Source organism: Buceros rhinoceros, unplaced genomic scaffold (assembly GCF_000710305.1).
Source record: "Buceros rhinoceros silvestris isolate BGI_N320 unplaced genomic scaffold, ASM71030v1 scaffold12660, whole genome shotgun sequence".
Taxonomy (NCBI): domain Eukaryota; kingdom Metazoa; phylum Chordata; class Aves; order Bucerotiformes; family Bucerotidae; genus Buceros; species Buceros rhinoceros.
The window spans coordinates 29550-37226 of NW_010389088.1; positions in this window are offsets into that span (position 1 = coordinate 29550).

Sequence of the window (7677 nt, forward strand, 5' to 3'; positions counted from 1 at the left end):
TAAAAAACTACCAAAGGGATTTGGGGTGGATTTAAAGTGTAGAAAAGTTACCACGTTTTATAACTGGTAAGAGAAAGATTTTACTGAGTAATAACTGCTCTGTACATAGGACTTATTTGTGCTGTATTGGGCATTACAATTGGTTATAACTTCCTTTATTGCCAAAATGTTTTTGTTTTTGTTTTTGTTTTTTTGAAAAGGCAAGCATTTCTGGCTTACAACGTTAGTTCCAGACATTCTTTGAGCTTGGTTTATGTTCTACCAGAAAGCTTTTATTATATTTTGTAGCTTTAAAAAAGTTCATCTTGCCAAAGTGCATTTAGTTGCCTAGCAGAGCATGCTTTTAACTCACGATCCAAACAACGTGGCAGCAAAGATAGAAACAACATTAAAACAACGCTAAGAAAACATGGAGTGATCTAGTTTCTAGATAGGACTTAATTGCATCTGTCTGAGACAGTGCCTCTTACAGCAAGGGATCATCGTGCAGCTAAAGTAATCCTGTACATGCTGGCCGTCACAAAAAAGCCAGACAACTGGAAGTCTTCTCCCTTATCTCTTGGCCTCCTACACCCTGCTCCGTTTGTGTGTTCTTACCTGGCAATTCCAAGTGCTAATTTATGCAAGGTAGTAGCTTTTAGACATGCTCTGACTTTGGCAGAGAGAGAAGTTACTTGGCTTGTCCTAACCAAGCTGCAGAAGTGGAGTCAGGTATCTAACTCAGGAGTTTTAAGTCAGCCTCTTTGATTTCATCACTAGACAGCGTTCTTCACCCTCTATATATAGTCTCAGTGTTAATTAAAGGGAATACGGTGTAATTCTACAAACTATACACAGCTAGACAAGAATGATTTTTTGAGATCATGATTCAAAAGCTTATGATTATTCATTTTGCTTCCCTTTTGTGTTAAGAAACCAAAGCAAGTCTAAATCTTAGCCAAATATTTTTCATATATATAAAAATACACATATTATATATATTAAGACTCCAAGAGAAGTACGTTTGAAATCTTTATGCAAATAAACTATAATTTTGTACATGTTCCTACTCTTGAAAAAGTCCCAAGGTAAAATAGACCCAAAATACTCCGCAGTATTAGAAGGAAGAAGAAAACAAACCAACCCCAGGACATGCTTCACAGATCACATCATTAACTTTGAGGTGTGTCTTTTGTTTACCAGCGATTCGGTCTAGAAAGCCTTGATTGCAAACTCTTTCCATAGAGGACACAAATACAAATTATGATTGAGTATGTGCAAAATTAAATGGAAACAGTAGCACAGTCTTGCAGTGTTGGTATTACAAATAAAGTCCAAATGTTAATTAACTGCTAATTTGTCTCCCCAGCTAGCCTCTCTGTTGGCCACACAGGGAAACACAAGTTGCAGTGGACAAATGAGTCCATGAATTTGCATCCTGTCAACCAGCTGTGTGCAGCAAAACCTTAACTGTAAATTAGATGCTAAGGGATGCAGTTATAAAAATAATTAGGGTTTTGGCATCAGTAGAGGAACGACACTTTCCCACTTCAATCCTTACCCCAAAATATCATTCAAAACGAATCCAAACCCAGGCTGAAACTGTCCTCCTCAAGATAAAAGCCTAAAATACTGCTCACTCAACATTAAAGTTTTGATAGAGAACTATTTTTCTGTTTTATTTATAGTAACAAATAAGATAAGTAAGAGATTTTTCACAAAACTTCTGGAAAAGTTATTTCCCAATAGTCCACACTTACCAGTGATTTCCCTTCTCTTCTCCCATGGGTATTCAGGTGAGTGACCTGGGGGATGAATCGGAACATAGTACCTGGAGGCGTTTAGCCCCTTCTGCTGGAAGTATTTTTCTTACTTCACATACGTAAGTAAAAGGCCGTGGGTCAGAGACTGAAAGTCACATACCTTATTGTCCAGGCCAGTGGCTCTGGAATCGTTATTATCTGTAAGTTATTCTATAAAAAACACAACAGTTCCGACAGCGATGTCTGAGAGAGATCAAACAGTCTAAATTTCCTGGCAAAGACACTAAATTACCAGCAAATCATCATTCAAAGAATGAAAGCACTGAACTAGGCATGAAGTAGATTAATATTTTAAGTGATTACACCAAACATTTGAACTGCTTTACAAGAAGATTATGCTCTAAAAGTATCAAAGGCTTAAGGGTACGTTGGAAGGTGCAATGTCACTTTTCTATAGTTTTAAAAGGCATCATGTCGAAGCTTGGCTGCCTTGCGCCTGTTTAAGCATTTTAATCCTGAAACATTAGACCTCTGAAGCAGTCTTAGAAGAACCCTAACAATTTTATGTATGAGCAACACACCCAGACCACCTGAAATAACAAAAAAGCGGGGAATTTTTATTTCAAAGATTTGTGTTGGAATCTCATGAAACACGAAAACCTCTGCTACGTTCAGAAGTTACATAAAATCTTACTGATTTTCAAAGCAGGTCAGCTTAACCAATATGGAAGTGAAAATAATTCTGTGGCCAGCATTTCAGCAAGGACTTAATGAATAGTTCAATAACAACTTCAGTCTAAAAAACAAGAAGAAAAAAAGGAAAAAAGGGGAAAAAAAAGAATAAAAACCCATCACCAGAACCTGGATGCTAGAGCGCCTTCAAATTACAGTTCCTGTAACTTTCTCTGTTACTAGCAGATTAAACCAATATGAGAATACTTTCCTTGCCAAATTCATCGGGGTCACATTACCCACTTCCCCTACACCAACAATCCTGGCACAGTTAAACAGACCTAGCCTCCCATTTTCCTTCCTGAGGAGTACAAGAATTTGGATTATGAAGCAGTACTAACTGCTGGAAAACCATTCGAAGTCGAAGTACACGCAAGGAAACAAGGGAGTTTCCTAAGTTTTATGTCAGCTGCAATAGCCTGGAACATTCCAAACAAGTGCTGGCCAAAAGCTTTAATGTTCACCCCTACATCAGTGCAGCAGCTTTGGCACTTGGCCTAACAAACACCACGCTGGCTAGATTCTATTGCGGAGGGTACGTCAAGACGTTGTCATTCACACTTGGCTTGGGATCATTTTGATACACCTCTGACAAAGCGTGCATGGGGCGGCACAGAAAAAAGTGCTGGATAAGCACAGCAACTCACTTGTCCTGCTTCAAGAGTGTGCACGTTTCTGCGTCGTGTGAAATGAATAATGTGACACAGGTACCATATTCCACCCATTCACAGCTGCAGCCTCAGTTGTGACCTGCCTTCTGTCTTTGTTTCCTGCATCCCTGGCAGTTCCACCCGGTATGGAGATTGTTTTTGCAAACTTCACATGTCCTTTTCTAAATTTCTGTTGCCTAGCTCAAGATGCTGTGAGCTATGCTCAACTGGAACAGACCTCCTGACAGAGCGACGATCACTTCTGAACAGCGGAAACAGCACCGCTGGTGTTAGCCCTTCTAAACCAGCGCACTCGGGTAGCAAGGACAACCCCGGGATTCCTGGGACCTGTCCTCTGTAACCTTATCATAATGGCACAAGTGAAGGCACATGACGGCATCACAGTGAAGGCACAAGCGTGGATTTATAGCGGTATCTTTGAAGGGCTCTTTGAACTCAGGCGTACCACAGTCATCCCTCTTTCCTCCTGGGTACCACAAATATCCTACACAGCTTTCAGCAACTGTTATTTAAAGATGGATGCACACGTGTCAGGGGAAAGGGAAGAGCTTTCTTCTTAACAAAAATGACCTGTACATGATGGATTTTGTACCTTTACAACCAGATATGGTGGCATTGTATAATAAAACTTGTTTTTTTGGTTTTAGTCAGACTCAAGTTACAGAGAAAACACTCTAGCATCTATTAACCAACAGTTTGGCATTACCTGGCTGGATTACCTGTTAACAACCTGATGCCTTAGTTCTCAAAACACACAACCTTGCCTTGCTTAAACGAGCTACCTGTGAAAGTCAAGACCCATCTTCCAAAGAACATACACACAAAAGCACCTGTTACGGTATTTATCTACCTGGTTAACCACTTAGCATCGCTTCCTGCTAATAATACCGACACAGCTGCAGTTGCGACTTCAGTAAAAGAAAGCAAAGTCTGAGTCCTTTGTAACACAATCATTACCACGGACATAACTGAATCCACCCTTGCACCTGGCTGCAGCCTAGTTGAACACATTTTGATATTAAGAGCTTCAAGTATCTCACTTTTCAAACCACCCAGCCTGCCAGTTTTCTGTAAATGCAAATTTCCCTGTGAATTAAATACTTACAATTCCTTCCTGAGTCACTAAGTTAAACCAAGCAAACATTTAAGCTCATATATCAAGAAAACGTCTTCACGCTTTGCAAAAATTTACTCTCACTTGACTGCAGTTTCAGTGAATTGTCTGGTAGCCATCACAGAAGGCGTTACAGGTGTGAAAACACTGACATACATCATCGTATACGAGCCAGAGGCTACGCTCACAGAATGGGCTCTAGGTCCAAGGCCTCAAAGGCAGGAAAGTGTGACCCAGGGCTTCAGCCCTGCCTTACCAGCGATCTCTCTAACACATTCCAAGTTAATCAAGTGTTTATATGCTTTACCAGATCAAGGTGCTCAGATTTCCTTTTCTTTACTGAGTTTAAACACAGCTCATGACGCTGCCCAGGGGACAGCAGTCTCGAACACTCGCCTTTTGACCACAGCCATAAGTGCGAAATCTTCTGTATTTACTCACAGAAATCTTCCAGAGAGAATTGTACCAGGACTACCGACTGCTTTTCCATCTGGTTTTCAAACTGACAAGTTAAGAAATTATTTTTACAGTTAAACTTTACACTGGAAAGGACATTATTAGAATCTCATGCAATTACTGTCTTCAGGTGAATCCTTGGCTCCACACCAGAACCTGAAACAAAGCTTCCGGCAGTGAAGTAGCTTTACGTTACATCAACAGGACTATTTCCTAGGGCTGCCAGGCTGCCTACAATAACGGTCACCTCTTACCCACCATATGCTCTTCTATGACTTCTTTTGATCCACTTCACTGCTCGTAGACTTCCATTCAACTTGGAAGATCTGTGTGAAGACGCACTGGCAATGACTGGAAAGCCATGCTACGTTACGGAGCACTGACACCGTGATTCTCAAAACCGGTGAAGGCTCACAGGAGATGTGAGCCTTCACAGAGAGGCTGAACCGGCACTCTATTGATGGCTGCCAGATGGAGAGGAGGAAAGCTGCTGCACCCTAGAAGGATGTGGCAGCCAGCATTTTTAAGCGGTCTGTGAATTCTTACAACCTGAAGTTCTGCAAAAGTAAGGGGGTGAGAATAATCTGAGGTTGAGTCTCCTATCATTTTTTAGCAGCGCTGGCATCAAGATGCAAGATCTTCGATTGTTTCTAGTGAGCAATTTGAGATCCTGCAACCTGATCTACTGTGAAATTTCATGAGCAGAGAAATCCAGGAGAGAACTTAATGAGAGACTACAGAATGTTCTTTAAGCTACAATGATTTTATCTTTCTAGCATCTGAGAAAGAATGGTGTGTATTAATTATTTGCTGCAACAGCATGAAATTACAGCTTTCTGTAGCGTACAGTCTTAAATTACGCTGCAAGGCCAGGCCAGTTTGTTGCGTGGTTGATACCCTGTTGGAAAAAATCCAAACAGTATTTCTCTTCTTTGCTCAGCAAAACCATTATGTTGATTGAACGGGAGCCAATATGTGCACTCATGCGCTATCTTGCCCTAACCTTATTTGTAATTTAGTTAGGACAGATCTGCATTTACAATGCCATAGATAAGCTACAGCAAGGGTTTCATCTTAAAGCCGCTATTTTAGGGGTTGTAAGTCCATTTAAAGCTGCTGTCTCCAAATGAAACGTGATTCTGAAGACATGATAAACCTTTCCACATAAAATTTGGTGGAGGAAAAATAACACTATCTTTGGTTGGAAGAAAAAAGAACAATGGCTTGAGATATTTCTTCTATTTTCTAACATCCCTAGACCAGAATCAGTAAATACTCAGTTCCATTATTGTGGCTGAGGCTTCTGAAATAAACCCCCAAGACTTCAACATTTGATGCCATATTCCCATTCCTGAACGAAATACATTTAAGATTTATTTAGCCCTTCTCCCTGGGTGCAGACATGCAATCCTGAAGGAGAACCCTGTTTGGGTCAGCATAGGAACACCTGTTAAACTGCCATTTGTCACTGTTCAAGCCAATGGAAATCTTGTCAACTACGTCTTACAGCAGAATTGAGCCATAGATTCTTTTATGCTCCGTTGCCTATCCTCACACAATTGGACATTTTATGTTACTACAAGCAAATAAATGCTAAAACAAATGCCAAGCTTTAAACACTCAGGTAAATATGTCAACACACCTTACTGGAGGCCACATGCTATTTCAGAAAAACCATTAGAGAAAACGCAATAGTATGGGGCTCTTCAAGTAAATCAGAGTCCCAAGTAACATCTATAAGCTAATCCAAAATAAATCATTTACATCACAGTAAAATTCTATGCCTTCATCTAAACACTAATGAGCTTCTGGTACCTTATACAACTGCCAAACTTCCGACTCTCGTAAGACAACTCCACATGGCAAGGTCAGCTGGAGAGATTAACAGCTAATCCAATAATCCACTACCAAGTTATGCCAATCCGTCACGGAGGTCCTTAGAGCAAAAGCTGGGCACAGAGTTCTACATCCTGAAGATAATGTGCAGGTTTCTTCTGTGCAGCTCACATTCTCTTCATTAACAGAACCACAGTTTGACATTCCGCGTGTTTTATGGAGTCCAGACTTCTCCTAAGTGTATATAATATAATTAATATAGAAAACACCACAGAGTAGTGCATGAACCATTAAAATTATTTTCTGCGTTAAAAAAAAAAAGAAGCCTGCAGTGAACCAAAAGTTTTACACGCTTTAGAATACGGAAATACCCTACAAACAGCATTAAGAGAACGTGCTAGCAAGTCACGGCAGTGGCCTTGCTAAGAGGTTTTATTGTCTTCGTGGGAGCTGCGATAGGTGTTTTTGTTGTATGTATCTGTTAGAATAAATAGGAAAGTAAACTGTTCAATAAATACAGCATTAACAATTAATAGCTTTTACTCTGCACACCCTACGGTGAATAACAGGCAGCAGAAAGTCAGGTACTCTTAACAGGCACTAATTAATATAATGATAACCCATGTTGTACATTACATATTCGTAAGTGTTTGGCACTTGGTTTACCCACTGTTACAGAAGGAACAAGAACAAACTCATCACAGACACCGTGGGGACTAAATATCTTAGTGACAGCAGAAGGGAAATGCATCCCATCAGCTGGTTCACTCACCGTATGGGAAAAACTGGTGCCTCTGCTCATATACTCGAACCGGCTCTTGTCTACTTTGTCAGCTTAAATGAAGCACCTTCAAGAATTAAAACAAGCTTCCCCTTGTATTTATATCTGGAGAACACAGCGGTCCCAGTTTTAGTTATTTTAGCCTCTACTGTAACAAAATGACATAATAGACTTAAAGAAGACTCATATATTGTTCTTTAAAGCATTTTTTCTCTCTTTTTCTTCTGATGAAGAATACTTTTATCTTCAAGATTTTCCAGTGTAAAATGAAAAATTAAACCCGACTGTGTAATGTCCTTTGCAACGCTTTAACAACAGCTGACTGTGAAGTGCTTTGTGAAAGTC